This window comes from Ochotona princeps, chromosome 19 (genome assembly GCF_030435755.1).
Source record: "Ochotona princeps isolate mOchPri1 chromosome 19, mOchPri1.hap1, whole genome shotgun sequence".
Lineage (NCBI taxonomy): Eukaryota > Metazoa > Chordata > Mammalia > Lagomorpha > Ochotonidae > Ochotona > Ochotona princeps.
This window is the reverse complement of record NC_080850.1, coordinates 47,863,614-47,890,629: the sequence shown is the minus strand read 5'-3', so window position 1 is coordinate 47,890,629 and position 27,016 is coordinate 47,863,614. Positions and strand designations below refer to the sequence as shown.

Below are 27,016 nucleotides of genomic sequence, written 5' to 3'. Positions count from 1 at the left end.
AGGTGTGTTTGCTGTGGTGAATGTCAGCAATCACTTCACTGTGGGCAGAAGAGGTCACCCCAATCATGCAGCCAGGCCTTCCTAACTGGCTGACGTTTCCTGGGAAAAAGACCTCCAGCCTTCGGAGTGGATCATCAGCCCTTGAACCCCTGCCTCGGCTTCCAGCCTGCAGCCCTCCCTCCAGAATCTGGATGCAAGACTGCACCAGGCACCACGGACAGCTGGCAGCCTACCTGCCTGGCCCAGGAAGGCCAGGCCTCCCAGGATCCCAGCCATGGGAAGTCAGCGTCTGTATCCCTGGTCTGTCTATCCATGTGCTTGCTGCGCTCTCGCTCTCTCTCTCTCTCTCTCTCTCTCTCTCTCTCACAGAAGATAAAACACAGTTCAGGATAACCACAACAGTTGCCAAAGGTCGGACAAGACCAGGGCACTACTTAGAGGCTTCAGTACATCAAGGGTAAATGACAACTGCATCACACCTGCCTCGTGTCTTAGAAAAGATCTGAAAGAGAAAACTGTGAAATCCACAAGAAGCCTGTAGGCTAACCCACGATTTGGCCTCAACGCTAATTTCTTAGGTGGGATATGTACTAAGGTTACCCAAGCTGTCTGAAGCCAGATGAAGTGTGTGTGTGGGGGGAATAGTCTAGAACACTTTTATAAACATAAACATACTTCAAAATTAAGACTTTTATTTTCAAAAAGGGAAAAGGGACACTTAAAAAAGAACACATAGCTCAAGATCTGTGCGATACTCAGTGAATGAGACAGAGTCTTGGAACCCATACGTTAGGGGCTAGGACTAGGGCTAGGGCTAGGGCTAGGGGTTGGGGTTAGGGCTAGGGGTTAGGGCTAGGGCTAGGGGTTGGGGCTAGGGCTAGGGGATAGGGTTAGGGCTAGGGGTTGGGGCTAGGGCTAGGGGTTAGGGTTAGGGCTAGGGGTTAGGGCTAGGGCTAGGGGATAGGGTTAGGGCTAGGGCTAGGGGTTAGGGTTAGGGCTAGGGGTTAGGGCTAGGGCTAGGGGTTAGGGTTAGGGCTAGGGGTTGGGGCTAGGGCTAGGGGATAGGGTTAGGGCTAGGGCTAGGAGTTAGGGTTAGGGCTAGGACTAGGGCTAGCAGTTAGGGTTGGTGCTAGTGTTAGGGTTAGGACTAGGTCTAAGGGTTAGGACTAGGGCTAGGGGTTAGGACTAGGGCTAGGGCTAGTGGTTAGGGTTGGGGCTAGGGTTAGGGTTAGGTCTAGGGCTAGGGGTTAGGGCTAGGGCTATGGCTAGCGGTTAGGGTTGGGGTTAGGGTTAGGGTTAGGTCTAGGCTAGGGTTTAGGACTAGGGCTTGGGGTTACGGCTAGGGCTATGGGTTAGGGTTAGGGCTAGGGCTATGGGTTGGCATCAGGGTTAGGGCTAGGCCTGGGTTCCACACACTCCAAAAACTCAAAGCCACGTTTGGAAGAAAGGGAACAAAGGCGCTTTAGGTGTTAACCTGAGGACCACCTCAGCCAGCAGTTTTCAGTTTGGGCTGTAAAGTGTAAACCTTTCATGTGATTCCCAAAGCCTCCTCAGCAGCCCTCTCAAGTCCGTTTCCGCAGTGTGACCAAGTCTTCCCAGGAGGGGCAGCACAACTGTGACCTCACTGCTCACAGACCAACAGGGAAACATTCACTTGTCTTGACCCTGCCAGGCTAGGGCCATTCCAGTGGGATTGCAAAACAGTGTACACCTTTGTTGTAGCTAACTGTTCTGGAAGATTAGTCAAGTGGAGAGATTGAGCAATTCTGAAAAACATGGCAGAACAAGTTGTTTTGTTTTGTCTTGAACCTGAACCTTTTTCTGGTTCTCCCTCCGTGGATTTTCTATAAATTCACAGAGAGCTGGATTTGGTCTGGCTCACACAGTATTACCAGACCCTGACTCTGAGCCTGCTAGATGGTAGCTGCTCAACAAATGCTGGAAAACAAATGGGTTCAAGGTTCCAATGAAGCCAATCTACACTTCTGGGAATTCGTTTTCCACTTCCTTGCTGTCTCAGGAGAATGCAGCTCCTTGGGGTGTTAGGGAACCTCTTTTCTGTGCTGGCTGTGGCTGAGGTGTTACTCAGGTATGGTGGTGCCTCCCTTCATCCTCAAGGGCAGCAGCAGGAAGCTGAGGGCCTTTCAAACGCCCAGCCTCTTCTCTCTTCTCCTGGCTCTTCTGCCTTCACTTCCACTTACGGAGTTCAGTCCATCAGATGAGGCCAGTCATCATATCAAAAGTGTCACCTTTGCCAGGGCATCCACAAAGATATTGGAGAGGTCACTGACTCCCGTGGTGGGCTATGTGCCTACCACACTCCAACAGGGAAGTGGCACCTGCAGAAGTCATCAGCAACAGGTGGCAACACTAGAGGTGGCTGTCGTGAGACAATGAGATCCAAGGTGCCTGCCTGTCGAGATTTCCGTCCTCATTCCCTCGCAGACCCCGACCCTGCCTCTGGTCCTCTTGCCACCCAGTGCTGGCCACCCCTATGCTTCCAGCCCCTTACCTCTACCTGCTTGTCACATGAACTCTCACAGAGAGAGCTTTGCTGATTATTCACACAGACACCTCATTAAATGATCATATTGCCACCATTATGTACTTGATGGTCATTTTAAAGGAAAGGGGTGGCCTGGAAAGTTTCAACAGCAATTTGAAGGTAACTAAGGCACGGCCCAGACTAGGATAAAGCTGCTTCTGGACACAGCCACAGACCCTGCTTCTGTGTTTCCTCCAGGATCCGTTGTGAACAGTTCCTTAAGCCAGACCGATGTGTTCACTGGCTGTGTTTAACAAGGGCACAAGCCTTCGGGCACAAGCCCAGTGGTGGAAACAAGTTGCCTTGTGGTGGGCCAGGAGAGGAAGCCAGAACATCTGAGGGCCTGGGACGTGGAGCCTGGCGGATTGGGAGCTCACGGCAGGCTTTGTCTTCCATTCCATGCCAGAGAGTAAAGCACTAGGAGGGTCCAGGGGCACCTCAAGAAAACTGGTGCACAAGACTCATTTACAAGATTATATATTTGAAAGGCAGAGTCACAGATGGGGAAGCTGAGACAGAGCTCTTGCATCTGCTGGTCCACTCCCCAGGCTGAAGTCAAGAGCTCCATCAGGGTCTCCTACATGGATGGCCTGTAGTCGGGTCATTTCTGCTGCTTTCCCAGGTGCATTAGCAAGGAGCTAGAGCAGAAGTGGAGCAGCCAGGACTTGAATGGGTATATGGGATGTTAACATCACACGCAGCAGCTTAACTGGCTATGCCACAATGCTGGCCCCTAAACACCAATACTTGAATACTTTCCCCCCATGCCACTAGCATTCTGGTGAACACATTTAATGTTCCCTAAACCCACTAGACCATCTACAAGAAGCTGGCAACTGCCGGCTCCACAGTGGCCCAGCACAAGAAGGCAAAGATCCTCTCTGAACACCCTGGAAAAGAGGTGGTATGGTTGGGAGCTTGTTTGGAAGTTCTAGCAGGGGAGCGCAGCTACTCATATACCCTTGACCGAAGACTGGTCCTCCTCTAGCGGGGATGGTTGTCCTCTTTGACTGAGCACGCAGCTTCGGGAGGGACGCACATGGAGCAGTGAGGGAGGAAGGGGACACCCGCCTAGCCAGCCAGATCAGCCAAATCAACCCTGGCGATCAATGGGGTGACAGATGTTGCAGCCAGATCGCCCTCACATCCAGGTGGTATGGTTGGAAGCAAAGTACCAAGTTGGGCAGAGTAAGCCAAGTCTCTAGAAAAATGTAGAATTTGAAAGCAGCTACAACCAAGGCTTGAGTATGTGTGGCCCAACTCCAGGTCTTCACAGCAGATCTTCCTGCTGTGCCTCTACCTGGGTTCCTGCACCCAAGAGGAACTTCCTGGCTTCAGACTGGTCCAGGGCTAGCCATTGAGGACATTTGGAGAGTAAATCAGCAATGGAAGCTCTCTCTTTCTCTCTCTTTCTCTCCCTTTCCTTCTTTGTCTGAACTCTGCCTTCCAAATAAAAATAAAAGTAATAATGAAAAAACATACCTCATCTACAAAGATAGATACCCAATGAAAGTGAAATGATGGAAAAAAGATAGTCCATGCATATGGAAATCAAATATAAACAGAGTGACCACATTAGCAGGAAAAAAATAGACTTTGAGCCCAGCACAGTGACCTGGTGACTAGAGTCCTTGCCTTGCACACGCTAAGATCCCATATGGGCACAGGTTCTAATTCCGGTGACCCCGCTTCCCATCCAGATCCCTACTTGTGGCCTGGGAAAGCAAGAGGATGGCCCAAAGTCTTGGGACCCTGCACCTGTGTGGGAGACCTGGAGGAAGCTCCTGGCTTTGGATTGGCTCAGCTCCGGCAGTTGGTGGCCTCTTGGGAAGTGGATCAAAGGACAAGGATCTTCCTGCCTGTCTTTCCTCCTCTCTGTGTATCTGCCTTTCCAATAAAAATAAATAAATCTTAAAAAAACCGAGACTTTCAGACAAAAAATATTAAAAGAAACAAAGGTCATTATGCAATTGATTTAAGGATCAACTGAACAGGAAGCTTTGACTATAGTAAGTATATATGAGCCCAATGCTAGAGCACTCAGTTATCTAAAACAAGTGCTAACGGACCTAAAGTGAGACACACGCTCCAATACAATCACAGCGAGAGACATCAGTACCCCTCTGTGACCAATGGACAGATCAACTGGGCAAAATATCAACAAGGGAACAACACAGCTAATCTACACCATTGACCAAATGGACTCAAATTCATATCCTCAGAACATGTCATCCCCAAACCGCAGAATACACATTCTTTCCAACAGTGTATGAAACATTCTACAGAATAACCATATGCTAGGTCACAAAACACATCTCAACAAACTTTTAGGAAATGAAAATCATACCATGTGTCTTTTCTGACCACAATGGAATTATGTTGGAAATTAACAACTAAAGAAATTCTAGAAAATATACCAATAAATGAAGACTGGACAATATTCTCCTGTGGGTCACAGTAGAAATCAGAAGGAAAATAAAAAATTTCCTTGATGGTCTGGTGCAATGGCTCAATGGATAAATCCTTCCCTTGCAAATACAGGAAGCCTCCCCATGCAAGCGCCATATGGGTCCTGGTTTGTGTCCCAGCTGCTCCACTTCCCTTCGAGCTCCCTGCTTGTGGCGTAGGAAAGCAGTGGAGGACGGCAAGCAAAGAGTGTTCCTAAAAAGCAGGATTGATTTCTGACCACTAGGCTACTGAGAAAGTTTTGCCAACTGTGGCACGATCTATATTCACTGGGTCTAATCTGATATTTATCCTATTAGCTCCCGCTTGGCATCTGAAAGAGTGAGGGATTATATGAATGTGTGAGTGAATGAAGCAGTGTGGTTGCTGGAGGAAGGCTCACTATGACAGGAGTTACTGCATCACTGGGGTGCGGACGTCCAGGGACCAAAGGGACACAAGGGGATTGGTAAGGACTTGTCCCCCAGTGCCACGGGTGAGCGATTAGAGCAAATGTAGGGTGTGCGCCATGCATGCCACGCAAGGCCTGAATGATCTGTGTGAGCAAGGAATTCCAACAGGAAGACCGAAGCAAAAGACAGGCTGTGAGGCTTGGAGCTCTGGGTTGGCGTCTGCCGGCCGGCCACTTTTCAGCATGTGGTTCAGGCTGGGGGCGTAGGCAGAACTGGTAGTTCCTACCAGCTGATTAAATAGTGGTCCATACCCTGGCCAGCTCTGGGCTAATCTTCAGTTGGCTGGCACACTGTTGTCTTTTTCAAGCCATACTGGAATGCCCTGAGGGAGGCTACTGGCTCCTTGTCATGCTCCCTCCTCCTCCGCTGTCTGCCTTACCTGCCCTGTGGGTACATGGGTGACACCCCTCTGTTAGCTGCCCTCTTTGCAGGCTTCAGCAAGCGTGCCCCCCCACCACAGCAGCCAGACTCAGGGCTGTTGGGAGATTAAGTGGAGAGAACTCACTCAGTGGGGAATACACTGGAGTTAACCTGAAATCAAGGCAGGAAGGGTCTGGCAAAGGATGTGGGTGGGGGATGGTGGGGGGATGCATTTTTTTAAAGATTCATCTATTTTTATTGGAAAGGCAGATATACAGAGAGGAGGAGAGACAGAGAGGAAGATCTTCCCTCTGGTGATTCACTCCCCAAGTGAGCGTAACGGCTGGTACTGTGCCGATCTGAAGCCGGGAACCAGGAACCTCTTCCAGGTCTCCCACGTGGGTGCAGGATCCCATAGCCGTGGGCCATCCTCGACTGCTTTCCCAGGCCACAAGCAGGGAGCTGGATGGGAACTGGAGCTGCCGGGATTAGAACCGGTGCCCATATGGGATCCCGGCACGTTCCAAGGCGAGGACTTTAGCTGCTAGGCCACACCGCCGGGCCCCATTCCCTTGTTTCTAATCCTGCCCTTTCCTCCTTAACCAGCCCAGTGAAATCCACTCTTCCTTATCCTTCTGTCAACACATGAATTGCCACACCAGTCTTGTTTTCTAACCCCCAGACTGGTAGAAAGTCAGCCTCTGTCTCCCCAAGGAGCCTGGGGCAGACCAAAGCGGCCACTGCCCTCCCTTCTATCTCTTCAGGAGGTATAGTTTGGGGAAACCTATCTCATAGGTCCTAGACAGGGGACAATAGGCCCGAAGACTGGGATCCCCTGTTCCCTACTGTGAGAACAACTTCTCTCCTGGTTACAGGTAATGGTCCCCGTGGGAAGTCCCAGAGCTGAGTTCCAACCCAGCTTTATTCTGCCTGTTTCTGGCATTCCCCTTGACCTGCCCTTAGCTTGCCTCATGAAAAGTCGCCCAGTCTTGGGACTAAAAGGGGAAATAAAAACTGAAAAATGGGTGCTTTTTGTTACAGTAATCTTGCCACAATACAAATTAGATGACTGCTCTCTGGCCTGAATTTGGCACTTTCAATTTCTAAATCCTCCGCCATCTTGACAATTTTCTACCAAGCTACGGCAAATGGTCAGAGGTCCCTTATGTGCAGGCTTGCTTTCACCTCCAAAGCTGCCTTTCTCACTGAGCCTCTTATTCTACTTGCCCCATTCTCCTAACAAAATGACGTCCCTTTTCTAATCCTTCCACCCTGCCTCCCCGTCCCAATACCACCTTTCAAACTCCCTACCATATATCACAAAGGTGAACCCACAATTCCCTTGTAGAGTCTGCCCCAGATCTGGTTCTCTCACATCCTAGTGGGTGCTGCAGCCCAGCCTGATGTGGCCACCCCTCTGCTCTGACACTTGCAGGTGGGTACTGTGGCCTAGCTCAGCCTTCCCCACTTATCTTGAAAGAAAGAAAGGGAGAGAGAAAGAAAAGGAAGGAAGAAGAAAGAAAGAAAAAGAAAGAGCAGCTATACAGTCATACTAGTATAGTTAACACATACAGTTTAATATTAACCACGGCCTGAGTGCCCGCTAGCTGCTTTTCTCCCAGCAGTGTAACACCTGCCGAGGCAGATGCCTACAGGGGTGGGCAGGTTTTCTTAGAAGCTCCCTGACATGAGTTTTTCTTCAGTAATGTAAATTTAGTGTTCAAGTTGTGCAAAAGATCTGGTAGTTAGTTGCCAATTTGTTTTTTAAGTAGGCCCGCTGAGGGTTCTGTTAAGATAGAAATGCCACTTTGATTTCTGCCTCTCTGGCTATGAAGTGTGGCCAAGACCTGGAGTGCTCTGTGGACGAGGCAGGGCCCAGGGCCTTGTGACCTGCTATTGAAGCAGGGCTGACTGACGTGTCTCCAGGACCTCACGCTGGTTGTCAGACATACCCTGGGCTGCTCAGAATCACAGCCATACCGCTTGCTCGGTTCATTTTACAAGTCTGATCTGGTGCAATTTGAGATTTTTACACAAGTTGAAGTTGAGAAACCTTAACTCACACTCCTCACCCACTTGGCTTCAAGTTGACAAAATCTCCCTCCCCACCTCCTCTCCTAGCTCTCCAAAGAAAAGGCAACAGGAAAGTAGCACAAATAGTTGCTATGGCAACCCAGGTGCACTCTGGGGCCATTCCGGGTGTGGTAATTCTGTCTGCTCTCTGTGGAAGCCGCTGGCCCTGTTCCCTGCCACTCAGGTCTCTTCCTCAGGGACATTTCTGCACACACTGGAGCACCTCACCCTGTGGAAAACCCCTGTCCTGGAAGGTGGGGTGTGCAGCCCCTGGGCTGCTGGAGTCCTGCTGACACACTCCCTCTACCTGGGGTGCAGTCGCCTTCCATGTCTCGGCTTGTGCTGTCTGTCTCTGCTGAGCTTCAAGTAGCCAAGCACACACCTCTCTCCGCAGCCCAGCGGGAGGTAAGGGCCATGGCTGCGGTGGCAGCAGAGCAGCCCCTGCCAGGGCCACACCTCTGAGCTGCTGTTGGAAGACAGGCTGACTTTCCTGAGGGATTCTAACCCAAGATTGTTGGTAGGTGCTTCATGGGACAGACAAGTGGCAACTCACTGAGAGAGGCCAACAGGTGGGTCGCCAAATCTGAGGGTTCATTGGGAGCAGCCAGGTGTCTGTGCCAAACCTATTTCATATAAACCAGTGGTAAGAAGTTCATACAGTATTATGGACCCTTTTCCCAGATCTGGTGGGTGCGGCTGGTGCTCAGCAAGCCCACGGCTAACAGCAGGAAGGTGCAAGGCACACTATAATGCATAGCGCCAGGCGCGGAGTGGCTACTGTTGAGTGCCAGCCTCCATGGGGAGTTTGGGGTGAAAGCTCTTCCGGGCTGATGTTGGGGCCCGGAGGCTGCATGCTCAGCACGTGCCCAGACTCCTGACTGGCCGTGGTGCTTACGGCCTCACTTGATCAGTCTGCAGTACTGTGTTTTATGATGGTCAATTGGGCTTTACTCGGTTTGGAGGCTGCATGCAGGTGGCACTTACTTCCTGCCCAGGCTCTGGGGTCCCCACCCTCCTACCCCAGCTGACAGTCCTGAAGACAGTGGGGACACTGACATGCTCATTACTGAAGACATAAACGAGCCCATGATTCCTGTGGTGTCCAGAGTTCTCTAGGGCCGGTTGGCACAGCTCCCACATTCAGTGTGCTGAGTTTAGTATGTGGTTCATCAGCTGTATAAAGGAAGGCTGGGGCCCGGCGGCGTGGCCTAGCGGCTAAAGTCCTCGCCTTGAAAGCCCCGGGATCCCATATGGGCGCCGGTTCTAATCCCGGCAGCTCCACTTCCCATCCAGCTCCCTGCTTGTGGCCTGGGAAAGCAGTCGAGGACGGCCCAATGCATTGGGACACTGCACCCGCGTGGGAGACCCGGAAGAGGTTCCTGGTTCCCGGCTTCGGATCGGCGCGCATCGGCCCGTTGCGGCTCACTTGGGGAGTGAATCATCGGACGGAAGATCTTCCTCTCTGTCTCTCCTCTGTGTATATCTGGCTGTAATAAAATGAATAAATCTTTAAAAAAATAATAATAAATAAAGGAAGGCTGAGGGGACCTAAGGGTGAGAGGCTGGGAGACCGGCACCTGGTTCTGTCTCGCCTCTGTATTCAGCAGTATGTATGTGGGTTAGTGCAGGTGACAGAACACACTTTGACCAAGAGTCAAGGTTTCTTGAGAGACTCCCTAAGTAGACTGCTGGTCTCAGATCCCAGCCACAGACAAAAGTCACAGGATATGTAGTGTGACCTTGGAGTACATGTATCAAAAACAGGCCTCTTAGTTGCTGATACCTGTGCAGCAGACAGCCGTGCCCAGATGCGCAGAACATGACAGCCAGCTCATCCAGGCCAGCAGGAGATGTCAGAGGCCTCGCCAGAGGATGGAAAATGGAACACGTTGGACAATTCTGCTGGCCAACTTTGTAGCACGTTCCTGGGTCTGTGGAGTCACTAAGGTGGACTTTGTCAACCAACAGACCTTGGAAAGATTTTCTCAACTGTGGAGCAACAAAACCAACTACTTTTCAGAACTAAAACCACTCAAGTAACACCCTTGGAACACCTTTCCCCACACTAGGGGCTCTAAGGCGTCTTCAAAGGCCTGTCCCCATCCCTGGTGCTGATGTAGTTGAACAGCAAGGAGCGGTCTTTCTCCCTCTTCCCCCTTGAACACAGGAGAAAAAAATAAATAAAACTAAAACGACTTCCTCCATACCTGATCCTCCCCACTACAATCAGAGGCCCATGTGGGCATGCATCCCTCTCAACTGTATAAACAACACTAAAAATAAAATTTTTAAAAATTCAAAAAGAAAACCTGTAACACACAAGAAAACCCTTTGACACACAGCATCTCTCCCCTTGTCTCTCCTTTGCTCATACTGCTGGATACATTCCCTGGCCCAGACGGGTGTCCTGGGTGAAGACACAAGCTTTCAGAAATCTGTATCCCAAAGACTGCATCTGGCTTAAAGACTGGGAGCTGGAGGTAAGGAGAAGGATGGCTGTGCCTCTCCAGAGCCTGGTTGGTGCCGGGCTCCCGCTAAGGCCTTCCCACAGCAGGAGGCTGCTTAGTTTCTCCTGGCCTGTAGACCAACCGAGCACTCTGCTGATTTCCTAGTGACAACAGAGGCATGCTGCCATTCTGTTTCTTGCTGTGTGCTGCACAACACATGGGCACTTGTGGCAGACCTGTGATTAATGTGAAAGATCTTTTCCACAAGACAATTTCCAGAAGTTTCTCTCACCCTGCGCCCCTTTTCCCTCTATGTCATGCATAGAGCAAGTTTGCAAGTACCTACTACTGCAGCACATGCCTAGCGTGCCTGCTGAATTCATACTAGTGGCAGGAAAACATATTTTGAAAGATGTTCTTAGATATATTTATTTGAAAGGCAGATTTACAGAGAGGGGGAAAACTTGCACCTGCTGGTCACACCCCAAAGAGCTTCCAAGCCAGAAGCTTTAACTGGATCTCCCACGTGGGTCGCAGGGGCCCCACGCATTCAGGCTGTCCTCCACTGCTGTCCCAGCTGCATTAGCATGGAGCTGGAGCAGCTGGGACCCCAGCGAGTACCCACATGGGCTGCTGCGACACCGTGACTTACCTATCACACCACACCACTGGCCCAGATGAACAGCTCTTATTCTGGCTCCCCAAGTGTGTGGCCCTGTGGGTCTCTAGGGTTCTCCTGTTCCAGTAGCAGATCTCTAAAGGGCAAGCCAGCTGGGGAAGGTGAATCCTGGCACAGCAGTGGTGGTGTGTGCTTTGAGATCTAACTATGTTCTCCACATGCCTTAGCTGACCAGGCAGCAGCAGCACCTACATGTTCTTCATCTCCCTCCCTTTTCTCTGTCAAGTTTCTCCTGCACACGTGTGGTCTGTGTCCTCTGAGTTCCCCAGCTTTCTTTCTTTACTCTTCTCCATTGATGTCCAAGAACAACATGATTGCATCCTAACGCCACAATCCTAATTGGCCTTGTTTTTGATTCTGAAATTGGGCAATGAGTGTTCCAGGGAGCCAAGCAGAGCAGTTTGGCTTTACAAACAGAAAAGGGGCTGACAGAAGCAAGAACAGAAACAGAAGGCAATTGGTCACTCCACAGTTACTCTCCAATCAATAGAAAAATAACCACAGTTAACATCAGCTTCCTTAGCTCGCCCCACTTCCTGGTATGGTTGTTGTTGAAAAAAAAAAGATGAAACCAAAGGGAACTTAATTATCACACCAACGCAAAGTGCCCTGTTTGGAAACTGTGTCTATTACTGCTCTAATCATGGCTTCTCCATTGTCACACAGTGTCAGCCTGGTGCTTGGAATCCCAGCAGGAGTGACATCATTTTGATTTAGTTCTGGTTTCTCAGTGTGGGAGCCTGGTCCAGAACAGTGACCTCCTCTATTTTTACTTAATGTTGACAATTACTCAGGTATTTTAAAAAGAGTTACTTATTTGAAAGACAGAGTGCAAGAGACAGAGAGTGCTCCTACTCCCTGTTTACTTCTCCCATGCCTCTAACAGTCAGGCCTGGGTCAGAGCCAGTCAGTGCAGGTCTCCTTATGGGTGGCAGGAAGCCAGTTACTCCAACACCACTCCCAGAGTCTGCAGTGGCAGGAAGCTGGAGTCTGCAGCCAGAGCCAGTCATCTAACCAGACTCAACAGTATAGTAGGTGAGTATCTTAACCATCAGGCCAAATGCCAACTCCTCATATATTTTAAAAAGAAACACTTTGCCTTTTCTTCACTTAGCATTCACTTCTCGAATATCATGCATTCAACACATCATATCCCATCATCGTCATACAATTCTTCATGTTAAAGAACACACTGCCACTCCCGTGTTACTCATTATTTGGTCTTGTGATAAGCCATGTCTGGCACTTGGGAAGTAGCCAGAGTGTTAGCTAAGGAAGAGCAGGGGGCAGGGAACACACATACCCCATCTTGCTGTAAGCAACAACTCAACAGTCAGGCAGGTGGCTCAGGAGGCGGCTCCTATGACAGCCCATCTGAAGCAAACCCTGGAGTGTGGTGCACATCCCTGTGTCCCAAGCTCGGAATCGACTACCTCTGGGGTTGGGGGACAAACACATTTCAGGCAAAGTTCTGCCCTCAAGCACTCCATGCCCTACAGCAAGTGGATACACAGGTAACACACAGCAGGGCATCGCCACCAGTTCATCACTCCCCCAAATGGCTTTTCTTTGGCACCTGACTTCTGCGTCAACAGTTTCAATGTGCGACATGATCACAGTGAGTAAACAGTGTTAGTCCATAGTGTGCTCACGGAAGGCTCTCTTCTTCACGTGGAGTCCCGTGGCTGACCTCACTGGACAGTACCCACCAGGACCCAGGGTTAGTGGACATGAAGCAGAGTTCCCAGCCCTGAATGCAAGGTCCCCAGGATCAATTCTTAACTGGCTGGCAAGACCAGAATGTCCAAAAAATTAGTGCTCCCCTACAATTCTGATGTCTGCCTATTGTGTAACAAGGATATATTTTTGAGCTTTGCCCACAGATCCCTTTCCACCTCTGGAGAGGGGAGAGGGCTCGAGGTTGAGCTGAGCACCAACGGTCAATGATATCACCACTACGCTTTCAAGAGCTTCCATAACACGGACACACGCAGGTGCAGGAAGCATGGTGCTCCTGCAGGGAGCACACTAGTTTGGTGGTGTCCTTGCTCCCACACTTGCCATGTCAGCTGTCCCATCGCATAGCCCCTGTACTGCATCCTTAGACTAAACCAGGCATCAGGGACATCTGTGGGCCCGTCCAGCAAATGACCACGTTCCAGGGGAGGTGACTTAGACTAGCACCTGTACTGTGAAGCAGAGGCGGTCCTTCAGGTCCCAGTTCTGAACCGGCGGTGTGTGATGTTATCCCTAGGCAGACAGCACCAGAATTCAGTCAAAACTGAAGAAACACTTGATGTGCAAAATACACATCTAGTCACAGCAGTGTTCTGTGTTCTATGTGAGTCCCGAGAAAATCAGCTTTTCTGCAATGCAGGATTACAAACCCAGTAAGTGTTTGAGTAAAAATGTGGATGTAGCCTTTTCGGGCTGCTTAGTCAACAAACTACATGAGTGGAAGTTTCAGGATGCCAGAAGCCTACGAGGGTACAGCAAAATGAGCAAGCAAGTGGTATGGCAGGGCTGGTATGGAATGCAGCCGCTGGAACACACCTGTCAGGTGTGAGCACAGCCCAGCCCTGGGCAGCAGGCACCTTCCATTTGTCATCTCCATCAGTCTGGGCTCAAAGTAAAACAGAGTAAAGCAGATACTTCCCATCTGAGAATGACGGCACCATGACAGTTACTTTCAACAAATAAAGTGAAACCACTGCTTACGTTAAAATTAAAACGCACATGTTACAAAAGCATAAGAAATCCACAGATGCACATGCAGAATTTGGATAGCCAATGCTGAGGGACAGCAGGGTAACACTGCCAGTTGCAGCGCCGGCATCCTATGTGGGCATTTTGTCTTTTTAATTCCCCGTTGCCCTACTTCTTAGCCAGCTCCGTGCTGATGCAGCAGCAAGATGAGCCAAGTGCTTGCACCCCTGTACCCACATGGGAGACCTGGGTAAAGCTCCTGCACCCTGACTTCTTCTTCTTCTTTTTAAAGATTTATTTATTTTTATTGTAAAGTCAGATATACACAGAGAAGGAGAGACAGAGAGGAAGATCTTCTGTCCTCTGATTCACTCCCCAAGTGGCTGCAACAGCCGGAGCCTGGAGCCAGGAGCTTCCTCCGGATCTCCCATGCAGGTACAGAGTCCCAAGGTCTTGGGCCATCTTCAAAGTGCTTTCCAAGGTCACAGCAGGGCACTGGATGTGAAGTGGGGCTGACGGGGTTAGAATTGGCGCCCATATGGGATCCTGGCATGTGCAAAGCAAGAACTTTAGCCACTAGGCTGCTGCTCTTGCTCCTGGCTTCTAATTAGCTCAGCCATTTGGGGAATGAACAAGTGGATGGAATGTTTCTCTCTTTCTCTGCCTTTTAATTAAACAAATAAGTCTTTATAAAAAATGTGAACAACGTTATACTCCTAGGATGAGTGAAGGTCTCTAGCATGACAGCAAAGGATGGAGCATGAGGCACCGGCTGCACACCAGCATGTCAGTGCAGACAAGGCCAACCTTCCCACAGCCGGAAACAGCACGAGCCATATCAAAGGCAAAATTAAAAAGTGGAAGAACATATTTAAAATCTACATGACAAAAATTCATCTTTTTAAAAAATTTTTTAACATTAAAGAAAGAGTTTGGGCCTGGTGTAGTAGCCTAGTGGCTGAAGTCCTCTCCTTGCATGCACCAGGATCCCAGTGGCTACTCCACTTCCCATCCAGCTCCTCTTTGTGGCCTGGGAAAGCAGTAGAGGATGGCTCAAGACCTTGGGAGCCCACACTTGTGTGGGAGACCTGGAAGAAGCTCCTGGCTCCTGGCTTCAGATCAGCTTAGCTCTGGCCAATGTGGACACTTTCCCTCCTTGTCTTTGTAAATCTGATTTTCCAATAAAAATAAATAAATCTTTAAAAAAAATGAAAATGTTCAAATGTGCAACAACACTATGTTCAATATTTGGTATAGACAGGAATAAAGTAAAGGTTGCCATAAAGATTGGACGTAGGGCCCAGTGCAATGGCTCAATTGGCTAATCCTCTGTTTGCAAAATGCCAGGACACCATATGGGTGCTGGTTCATGTTCTGGCTGCTCCACTTCCTATCCAGCTGCCTTCTGGTGGCCTGGGAAAGCAGTAGAGGCCTTGGGACTCTGCACCCATGTGGGAGACCTGGAAGAAGTTCCTGGCTCCTGGCTTCAGACCGGCGCAGCAACCGGCCGTTGCGCTCCAGTCGTTGTGGCCACTTGGGGAGTGAACCAGCAGATGGATGATCTCTCTCTCTTTTCTGCTCTCTGTAAATCTGCCTTTGCAATAAAAATAAATACATCTTTTTAAAAAAGACAGTACTTAAAAATGTTATGCATGTAACTCATTTATAAGAGAGGAAACTGATCAGACCAGAGTACAGACAAACAACAGACCCTCCACCAGGGGAGAGATAAGCCAGCAGCTCTGCCCCATGTAGAATGCTTGCTCGGAAGGCATGCTGCTTGCAGGTCAGGCTAGAGACCCGATGCCACTAGGCTTTGGCGACAGCCAGACGACACACAGTGTCCAGTACCAGGCCTCAGTTCGCCTGCGGAGTCTCACAAACATGCTTCATGTGAGAGAACAGACCACACTTCTGCTGCAGGATGGCTGCGGTGCTTTCCAGAGCGCAGCCTGGACAAATGATACAGAACTTTCCAGGTACAGTCAACCAGGGTGAGCCAAGGCGACACTCAGGTAGTATACAACACCCAGCGTCACCAAGCAGCATGTCAGTGGGGACAGCCACCATGGCACCATGGCGTGCAGCTCAGCCAGGTAGCCTCAGCACTGTGTCCTAGAGACATGAGTGAGGGCTCAGATAGGATTAATGGGGGAATAATTACTACCACTTCTGTGAAGGATTCTTCAGTAATATGCAGCAAAATCTGCAAAGTAGCATTCTCTATGGTACAACAATCATACTTTTAGGAATTTACTTCAAATATTACTAGAAAAATATCAATAAATATATGTGCAAAAATTTTATTTTGATGCTATTTACAATAATGAAACACTGGAATCATCTAAATGCTCAGCCATGGAAAAGCGGCTAGCCACACTTTGATCCACGTGTATTGTATCCGGTACCATGCTGCTATTAAGAAATCATGACGTGGATAAGTTTTTGTTGGCATACAAAGTTATTTATAACATGCAGTTCAGTGAAAACAAGCAGAAAAAGCATATTATGCAACCACGTGTAGACCAGTTTCTTTAGAACGTGCATGCCTGCCTCACAGAGTGAACGGTGAGTGCAAAGAGAGCGAGGCAGGAGCTTGGGCCACTTGGGGCCAAGACGGTGACACCAGCCAGCGTTGGACCGCAGCGACTCCTATGCCTGCCCGGGGTCACCTGCTCATGTTGCTCTCTGCTGTGGCACTGCTGTGCCCCGTGCCCTGTTCTTGTTTCACCTCAGAAAACCCAGACGTGGAACTCAGTCCTTTCACAACCAAGCATTCCCAGCAAGCTTCTAAGAGTTCCTGCCAACCTCGCCACCCAACCCCACCCACAATCCCTCAGCCTGGCTCCTGCCAGCTCCCTGGGGGAAAGGCAGGGTCCAAAGGACCCCTGGCCTTGAGAAAGGGTCAACTGAGTAGGTGTCCTTTTGATCACTCAGTGTGTGCAGAGATGGAGACGTGTGCTTCCGAGTCTGTGTTTTGTGTGTGCGTGTGTGTGTGTGTGTGTGTGTGTGTGAGAGAGAGAGAGAAAGAGAGACAGAGAGACAGAGAAAGATTCATTCTCCCACCCCCCCATATGTAAAAGCCCAGCCACTATTATTCCAAAGTAAACAGTGACTATTTACATCTGGCCAAAGTTTCAGTTGACATTCATTTTCTCCAAATTATTCTGAATTTCCTTCAATATTGATAAGCATGCATTATTCTGAGCTCCAACAACATCCCAACCTGCTGGGTGGAAGGCCAGCCCCTTCACTTCACCTCCTGTGTCTGTCACACCAACCCCCATCAGCCCTCTGGACCTCTACACTGGGTCGTTTCCTGCCTCTCTTGTGGTGCTGGGACAGCAGCTGACCCATCAAGACTGGGACAAGAGGTCTCATAAGGCTGCCATCCCTTGCCTCTGCCCCCACTCACGCCCTGCTGAGTTCCTGCATTCCAGAGCTGGGTCCGCCTCTGCCTGGGACAGAAAGTGAAGATAGACACTCAGAGCTCCCCAAACCAGTCCTTGCGGTTTCCCTACCCTGTCAACTCCTGTCTTTCTAAACAACCTCTGCAGGACACACCAGAACCCCTGAGAGCAGCACCTCCACTCTCCCAACCCCCACCAAGGCAGAACTGGTTCCCCTGGCGCAGTAGGGGGACCCCACAGAAATACCTCCAGCAGACTCACAGCTCCTCATCCTTCAGTTAGAGGCCACTGTAGAAGAGGTGCCAATCTAGCCCTGAGCCCACCAGAGCACGGAGCTGCTGTGGCAGTGCTGTGAGCACAGGGGCCTTTTGCGGAGGGAAGGGGAGCACTCCCGAGACGAGCACAGCAGTTTCCTTTACTCAGCCATAGAAGGTGAAGACACAACCCAGGGTCAAGTCGGAAGGTCAAGGAGTCACAACGGACATGTATTTGCCAAGGGAGAAGTACAGAACCTCCCCGGCCGGCCACAGGCTGCAGGTGGTAGGCAGGCGTGTTCCGTTCAGGCTACTCAAGAGGGATGTGCTTGGGTGAAAAATGTTTTAAATTCATTCTACATAGATGACAATTCACCAAGTTAAACACTTAAAGAATGCACTTTATATAAACTGGACATGTTGTGCAATTTGAAGTTTCTAGATTTTTTTTTCCCTGAAAATCACAATGCTGGGCATGGTTCTGTCTACATTTTCATTGGCCAAAATTCATAAGAGCCTGCTGTCTACCCTGGGGAAAGGCCACAGGTCTCCCTGGCTCTCTTCTCTACTGAGTTCTGACTTCACCTTTGCTGCTATTCATTTGACACCAACTTACCGGGAACTCAGTTCACAATAGGCTTTGTCATAGATGCCAGACCTACAGCAGTGATGACACAGGCCAAAGGGCCTGTCACCTCATCTGAATGATGCTGGAGAAGCGAGCTAACTAAAGACATAACACAGATTAACAATCCTAAGGAAAAACAAACGGAAAAGAGAGAGAGAGGAAGTATAGAAAATCCAGGGCTGATGAGCTCCCTCCCTCTCCTCCGTGAAGGAGCTGTGCCTGTAGCCCAGAAAGAACATTCTAGACAATAGCCTAGGGGAGGTACCTCAGGGAGGGAGGGTGCCAGTGTTTTCCCAAGGAACAAGGAGGCTCCTGTGATTTAGAGCTGAGTCACAAGAGAGAGAGAGCAGAGAGGTCAGAGAGATAACAGGGTGAAGAGGGGGTAGGGTTCCACGGAAAACCCACTCTGGTGGAGAGGAGGGAAAGCACCAGGGTGGAGTTTGGTCAGCTCTCATCAGGCCGGAGATACTGACTTGGTGCAATAGAGTTAAAAAGAAAGGGAGGAAGTACTTTTGTAGCCATGTTGGAACCACGGTCCTGGATGGGCACCTGTGTTTGCAATTCTGTCGTAGTTTATCCTGACAGATGAACATGTGGCTGTCTGCACCTGACGGCCAAAGCTGGACATGTCACCAACTTTTGGCAGCACGGAACCTCCTTTGCCTGGCCACGCTGGTCTCCCATCCCCATAGCACACATGCCCCAGGCCCCTCCGCTGGGCATGTCCTGGCCACCGTCCTCTGGGGTCTGACCCCAGCACACACACACTCTAGAGGGCCCAGCCAGGAAAGCATTCTCGGTCCTCCAAGGGGAGCTGCTTAACTCAGAACCTACAGCTCTGCTAACAAGAAGCATGATATCTAGAAACGGAACGTGGAACACCCTAAAATGTACTTAGCAACCACACTTCACAGGTAAACTGTCAGTGGGCCCCAATTGGGAAATGCACTTTGACTTCTAAGCTGAAAGGACGTGCACACATCTTGTAAACCCTGGCAGCCTAGGGAGCAAGGACTTAGGTTGAACAGCATATCTCCGGTGCCGGAAAAGAAAGACATTTTTCTTTAAGCAATCTGACAGAACACAGTGTGAACAGGTAGGTCAATCAACAGAAAATTGCTTCTAAAATTCCTATCCCTACCTGGAATCACATCCAGAATTAGAATAAATCACTGATAGAACAGACACAGAATCACACATCTGTCTTGGTTATAAAACTTTCCGGAGTTTACGCTCACTCGTATTATTTGGGCCCTGCGGGTGTAATATAAGGGCCTAAAGGTTATGGTTAGAACACAGAATGGATGCACTTCTCCCTATTCCTTCTCTGTAAGTAAAACAAACATAAGAGCCCTTTGAAACACAGACAAGTACACAGGCCAGCCTAGTTGGGGCTTTGGAGCTCACAAAGCTTACAGCACGAAGGCTTCCAGCTTTTCTTTTGCCTTATATATTCTGGACCGGGTGCTCCAGAGGCGCTGCAAAAGGTACAGACAAAACATAAAACCAAGGAAGGGCCAGCCTGGCAAGACAGAAAAACGTGACACCACCCCTGACTAGAGTCAAGTCTCACGAGAGAAGTTGTAGCCCTGCTTGTATCCCCACCAGCCAAGGCTAGGTGGCCAGCCTGACCTTCACCCTCCCCTCCCTTCTCCTGAGAGTGTCAACAGAAGAGGAGCTGGGAACCTAGACCTGCACTCCTGGCAGTACCAGGCCCTTCCCCTGCTGGTGTGCATGCTCAGAGAATCCAAGTAAGGTTTTGTAACACAACACCCTAAGTATCAACAATGCAAACAAATCAAATCTTCCATCAAAACTCAGGAAAAAATCACCCTCCCTGAGAAGGGGCAATGCATAGTAGCTGTCTCATTCGGTTCTGTGTGGCTGCAACAGAATACCGTGGCCTGGACAATTCGTAATACAGAGAAAGCTCTTGGTTCATGGTTTGAGAAGCTGGAGAGTTAAGACTGAGGGGGCAGAATCCAGATCAGGATTTCCTGTTATGTTATGACATGGTGGAAACGCAAACAGAAGGAGTGAGAGAGAGGGGGGAGGTTGGGGGAAAAGCATGTGGATGAATAAGAAGGGATCAAATTCATCCTCTTCTAAGGATCGCAGCCCACTGCTAGAGTACCAAACCCATTCCTGCGATGCTGGCATTCACCCATTCAACAAGACAGAGTCTTTGTGGTCTAACCACCAACCGCCCCACCTTCCAACAGCACTGCGCCGGAGATCAAGTTTCCAACACGTGAACTTAGGGGACACATTTAAACCGTAGCTGATGCCAACACTGGGATGACACAAATGGTAGAGTCATTAGTAAGATCTTTAAAAAAAGAGTTATTTGATTTATTTGAAAGCTAGAGAGAGAGGTGGGAGACAGACAAAAACTCTTTCCTCCACTGGTTCACTTCCTAAATGGCCACAATAGTGGGGGGCTGGGCCAGATTGAAGCCAGGAGCTTTATTTGGCGGAGGGACCCAGGGTCTAGGGCCATCTTCCACTACTTTCCACTGCAGGGAACTGGATTGGAAGTAGAACAGTGAGATTTAAACTAGCATTCATATGGGATGCCAGGGTTGTGGACAGCGGCCTAACCTACTACCCCACATCAATCCCGCAGGTAAGATTTTTTTTAAACAATTGTCCAAACATTGTCTCAACAAACTTTATAACCACATTGAAAGCAAATGGAAAAATCTCATAGGAAATAGAAAAGCAGGTGTGATAAAGAACCAAATACAAATTGTATATAAAGTACAGTAAGAAAAATTAAAATTTACATGGATGGTTCAACAGCAAAATTAAGAAGAGGAAAGAACTAATGACTTTGATGAAAGAACAACAGCTCAGTAGGTTGCACTGGTCACATTACACACGGGCTACCAGTTCATGTCCTGGCAGCTGACTTCCAGTCCAACTTCCTGCTAAAGAACCTGGGAAGACAATGACCCAAGCACGCGGTTCCCTGCCACATGTGTGGGAGACTCAGATGACGTCGGGTTCCTGCCTTCCGCTCCAGCTGTTATAGACTTCTGGTGAATGGCTCAGCAGATGGAAAATCTATCTTTCTTTCCCCATGTCACTCTGTCTTTTAAATAAACAAATATATATTTTTAAAGACTTATTTATTTTTATTGCAAAATCAGATATACAGAGAGGAGGAGAGACAGATAGGAAGATCTTCCATCCAATGATTCACTCCCCAAGCAGCTGCAATGGCCAGAGCTGCACCAATCTGAAGCCAGAAGCCAGGAATTTCCTCCAGGTCTTCCATGCTGGTGCAGGGTCCCAAGGCTTTGGGTTTTCCCAGGCCACAAGCAGGGAGCTTGATGGGAAGCAGGGATTAGAACCAGCACCCATATGGGATCCCGATGCGTTTAAGGCGAGGACTTACAGCTGCTAGGCCAGTGCTTCAGACCCTGAAGAAATATTTTTAAAAGAAGATAGAATAATAGAGCTATTTAAAGTAATTAATACAGAGAGAAAAAAACTTTAACTTTAAAAATTTAACAGATCCCGGGCCCGGCAGCGTTGGCCTAGTGGCTAAAGTCCTCGCCTTGAAAGCCCCGGGATCCCATATGGGCTCCGGTTCTAATCCCGGCCCCTCCACTTCCCTTCCAGCTCCCTGCTTGTGGCCTGGGAAAGCAGTCGAGGACCGCCCAATGCATTGGGACCCTGCACCCACGTGGAAGACCCGGAAGAGGTTTCTGGTTCCCAGCTTCGGATTGGCGCACACCGGCCGTTGCAGCCACTTGGGGAGTGAATCATCAGACGGAAAATCTTCCTCTCTGTCTCTCCTCCTCTCTGTATATCTTACTTTGTAATAAAAAAAAAAATAAATCTTTAAAAAAAAATTTAACAGATCCCAAGTTACCAATGGACCCAAATAAAGGAGCTGGCATCTGCATTTTTGGAGTCCAGGAAGAAGAGGATAGAGTATGAATGGAAGAGTGACCGATGAAGCAGTGGTTGTAAAATACCCCAAACTGGCATGATCTATACATCTGTGAATTCAAGAAGATGAGGTTCAAATAGGATAAACTCAAATCCCCACCAAGATACAGTATCATTAAGCCCATGAAAACCAGGGGACTCCCGAGAACAGCCACAGGGAAATGATGTCTCACTCTTAGGAAGGAAAAATAAAGAGTAAAAATATGGGTAAACAGGATAGACTGTTCCCCCTTGAGTTCCTAAACCATGCCTGGTGATTCAAGCAGAAATTGTGATTCCATCCAAGACAGCTCTCAATGAACCTAGAAGAAGCACTGAGACCATCATTTCATCAGGAGGAGTGGTAACGGTACATTTATAAAGTTCACTTACAGTGTGGCAGAATGTTGATCCCAGCAAGCTTCAGAGGTCAATGCAGGGGTAACAGATTAATGAGACACACACTGAAATATTCCAGAAAATGTTCATGTAACATACAGGAAGGCAAGAAAGAGAAAACTGAGAAATAAAAATATAGAGGGAAAAGACAGCACAAATCACGTGGCAGCCGTAAGCCCTAACATACCACTGTTTTTTCAATGATCATGGATGGGCTGGATTCCATCCTGCACGCCCCAGAATTTGTTTATATGAAGGCTTGCAAGTCAGACACACCCAGAATGGCTAAGCCCCATTTCCCCTCATGACTTGCCTTTCCATTTTTCAAAACACACACTTTGGAGACCAAAGCAGTAACCATTCAGGTAAGCTGTCCAGCTAGCTGAAACTCTGATAATATCCGCTGCTTCCTTCAAGTTGGAACTTTCCAAATATCCCAGAATTAAGTTATGTCTCTTCTTGTACCGTACAAGCTCGGGAAGAGGTGCCCCAGCTGATGGTGCTGACAGACGCCACTCGATGAATTCAACCAAACAGTCCTAAATGCTGCTATGGTCACAACCATCTCTTGTCCCCATTTCTGCCAGCCTTGAGGCTTGTGAGTTAATTTTAGGGGACCTCCTTTTACATGGAAGGGGGGTTATATCCATCTTGAGGATTGAACAAATTTAGCAAATGAAATTGTGTCTAGCTCAGTTCAAGATCAGCACCAGGTACTTAAAATTGGTTTTCCTCCTCTCATCTCAGCTTCTGTTAGGCAGATTAATCTAGAAATTCTTAGGAGAGAGATCTTCTGTATAATTTCATGTTATTTTTAAAAAATATTTTATTTATTTTTATTGGAAAGTCAGATATACAGAAAGGAAGATCTTCCATCCATTGATTCACTCCCCAAGTGGCCACAACGGCTGGAGATGCGCTGATCCGAAGCCAGGAGCCTGGAGCTTCTTCCAGGTCTCCCACATGGGTGCAGGGTCCCAAGGCTTTGGGCCGTCCTTGACTGTGTTCCCAGACCACAAGAAGGGAGCTGGAAGGGAAGACAGGCCACCAGGAAACGAACTGGCGCCCACATGGGATCCCAGAGCATGTAAGGTGAGGACTTTAGCCACTGAACTACCATGCCTGGTCCTCAAGTTGTTGTTGTTGCTGAGCCCATCCAGGCCTGCTGAGGTCTTGGCCACACCTTCAGGTGGGCGGCACCAGCATTGCTCACCCATTTTCTAACTAATTAAGAGACCACCAATGGGGACATCTTACCTGTAGGTTCCCCGCCCAAAAAGGAGGGATCAAGGAAGGCTTAAAATCCCAAGACCCTTCCTCAGACCTTTGATGTCTCTCTCTCCCTCCCCTTTCCAGAGGCACCCCACTTCTTCCTCCCGCTTCCCTCCCTTCCCTGCTCACCTGGTCCCTTCGCAAATAAACTTATCTGTTTGCAACAGATTCCCGGCTTTTTATTTCTATACTAAGCTGAGGAAAGAACCCACCAGGCATTTCTGGTAACAGTTGCTATTATTATTATTATTATTATTATTATTATTATTATTATTATTTAGTGTGCATGTGTGTGTGTATGAACCTGAGTGTAATTCTGATATACAGATCATGTGAAAAAGAAAGTGGTTGGGTTTTTCACCTTTGATGCTATCACTCAAATACAAGACATTTATTTAATCTATTATGAAATCTGGGACCCTTTACAAAAAAAGCCACATTTTTATCTGAAAAGCATAGTTACAGAGAGAAAAAGAGGCACAGAGAAATATCTTCTATCAATCCCCGTCCCCCAAATGGCTGCTGTGTCAAGCTGAGCCAATCCGAAGCCAGGAACCAGAAGCTTCTTCTAGGGCTCCCATGCAGGTGCAGGGTCCCAAGGCTTTGGGCCATCTTCTGATGCTTTCTCAGGCTATAAGCAAAGAGCTGGATGAGAAGGGCAGCAGACTGGTCACGAACTGGCACGCATGTGGAAAGCCAGTACTATAGGCTAAGAGTAAGTCTGCTATGCAATGGCTCTAGCCCAATGCTTTAAAACAGTATTTGTTTGAGAGGCAGAGAAAGATCTCCACCTGCTGAGTCATTCCCCTAGACTCACAAGGCTGAAGTTCTTCTACAAGGTGGCAGAAACACAACTGCTCTGGCCAATCCTCTGCTGCCTCCCAGAGTATGTACTGGCAGGTGGGTGGAGTCAGGAGGCGGCTATCAAACCCAGGCACTGTGCCATGGGATGTGGAATCCCAACCCAACGACTTTCCTGCTAGGCCAGATGTCCCAGAACACTTCTGAGGGTAAGAGAGAGCGTTATTAATATATCATTCCAGGACACCAGGACAGTCATGGAAAAGCCAGGAGCGAATCACAGATTAGAGATTGTGCTCTTGACTCAGGAGCCAAGTCACAGATACATCAGAGAAGCCAAAGGAAAAGCCCCAAATCCATCAGGGGTGTGTTTTATCTATAGGGAAGTCCCAGTAGCTCTCAACAGAACCTGCCTGTTCTTTTTTAAAATTCATATTCAGTTTTATTCTGAATTGACCATCTATTAAGAGTGCAACATCCAAAGAGTAGAAAAAATTAATAAAGGCACACATCAAATACTTCCCTGAAGTGTGGGAACAGGGCCTGGTGTTAGGAGCCCCGCTTAGGGAAGGAAATGTGGTCCAGGTCATGGGCGCCATTTTTGAACACTGAAGGTTGGCAGGTTCAGGACAAAGCACTTTTGGAGCTCCTCCAGACACTTCCTCGGGAGTTCCTTGTCGTGTGAGATGGTGGGTGCATAGTGTCAGTCCAGGATACTGAGAGTCAGGAAGGCACCACAGCCATGGGCTGTAAAAGGGACCTCGGCCAAAGCTGTCAGTGGTCCACATAATAGAGCACTGGCCCCTCATGTCACCATAGCCAGCCAGGAGGAGGTTCATGAGATACAGGGTCTGACTCCGAAGACAGTCAGCCAGGTTTCTGCACATGAAATTTGCCGCTGCTGTGCGAGACAGTTCACAGCCATTTTGCATCTTATAAAGTTGCACATTTTCATGAATATATTCTGCAAATTGTACAGTGTCTCCAGCTTCTCCAACACAGGAGTAATAGTTTTTCACTCATCTTAAACATCTTGTCATGATGAACCTTCATCTGGACAATACTGCTGACATCCACCTGGCCAAAGGTGACAAGGTCATAGCCTGGGCCCTGGGTGCCAATGAGGCTGGGGGTTGCAGGTTCCACAGAACATGGGTCTTGCCAGCTTCTGGGCTTCATTGGTGAAAGAACCGTGGAGCAAAGTTGGATGTGACGCAAGCCCTGCGACCAGAACCCGTTTATTCTTTTACCCCAAACTTAACAACTCTTCTTGCCCAGTTTCTAATTCACAAGGACTGACTACAAGAAGACAATATGACCGTCAATAAATGGGAATCTTGCCTGATACCACTACACCAGCGGCGCAACCATCAATACATGACAGATAGTTTCCCTGTAGTACTTGTACAGCCACATGGGAGTGGCAACAAATGACCACATCAGTCACCAGCAGGGAGTATCCATGTTATGTCACAGCAAGGCACTGCAATGACCTTGAGTTATCAAGGAAGAGCTGACTCGTGTCTATACTACATAGTCTAACTGTACTTCTAGTCCAAATATTTTTAATTTGACTTCGTTTTTCAAAGACAGTTACTCTATTTGAGACTCAGCCAATCTGAAAATGTAATGATCTTGGCTAAAACCCAAGCTGCACCTGGTCTGGGACTCACAATCAAGAGAACACAGTGAAGATGGGGAGGGACTGCAGGGCTCCACAAGAAGGAATTCCCTAGGGAAAGGGAGGCAGTAGCCAGAGGAGGTGCCAGAAGAGCAGACACAGAAAGAGCGGATGAGGGTCATTGATTAAAATTATGGTTCTCATTGTTCCCTTGCAGATGTGGGTAAGAGGGTTGAGAGCAGAGTTCCACTACACACACAACAGACAGGAGCTGGAGACACTGCAAGCACACAGCACAGCAAAACCCTGGAGTGGCAAGGATCAGAAATCCCAGAGTGGCATTCAGAGGCCAGAGCAGGGATGGTCACAGTGCCCTTCCCCATGGCCCCAGAGTGCTGGGGCCTGAGACACACAGATGTCACACTTCCTTGGGGAAGCTGACGTTTTTACTGCGCCTTGGCATGTGGATCCCATTTTCCTCATCAAAAGATTTTGCACATAGCTGTTTTTCTGAGAAGTAAAGGAACATTCAGTTACCTGATGTAAAAGTGAAATCCAAATACAGTAGCATTCATTGTGAAGAAAAGAGAGAGGTAGAACTATATATGTGTGTATATAGAAATTAAGCCTGGAATGCGTACTCCTATACATATATACCATAAGGATACATATGTACATATATCTGTAGCCCTTCAGGAATGTAAGGAAATCAAGAAGGGTAAAGGTAGAGGAAATAACTGAATCAAACCGAAAGCACAGGGGTAGGAGGGGCTGCAAGAATGGGCAGTGTTCTGACCTGTAAATGTGAAATTTTTCTGTACATCATGTGTATTACTTTGTGCACATGTTATGCTTTTTTTATCCCACTTACAGGGGAAGCTTTTTGATCAAAGATGTTTTTGGGGACTAAGTTTCTAAAAATTTTATAATGCAGATGAATTTTGGCTAAAATTCTCTTCAGGAA

The 27,016-nt window shown here is 48.6% G+C and overlaps 1 pseudogene; it reads right to left on the bottom strand.

Moving 5' to 3' along the window:
* Window positions 1-24,980: 24,980 nt before the first annotated feature.
* Window positions 24,981-25,610, bottom strand: LOC101528560 (proteasome subunit beta type-2-like; annotated as a pseudogene).
* Window positions 25,611-27,016: the final 1,406 nt, after the last annotated feature.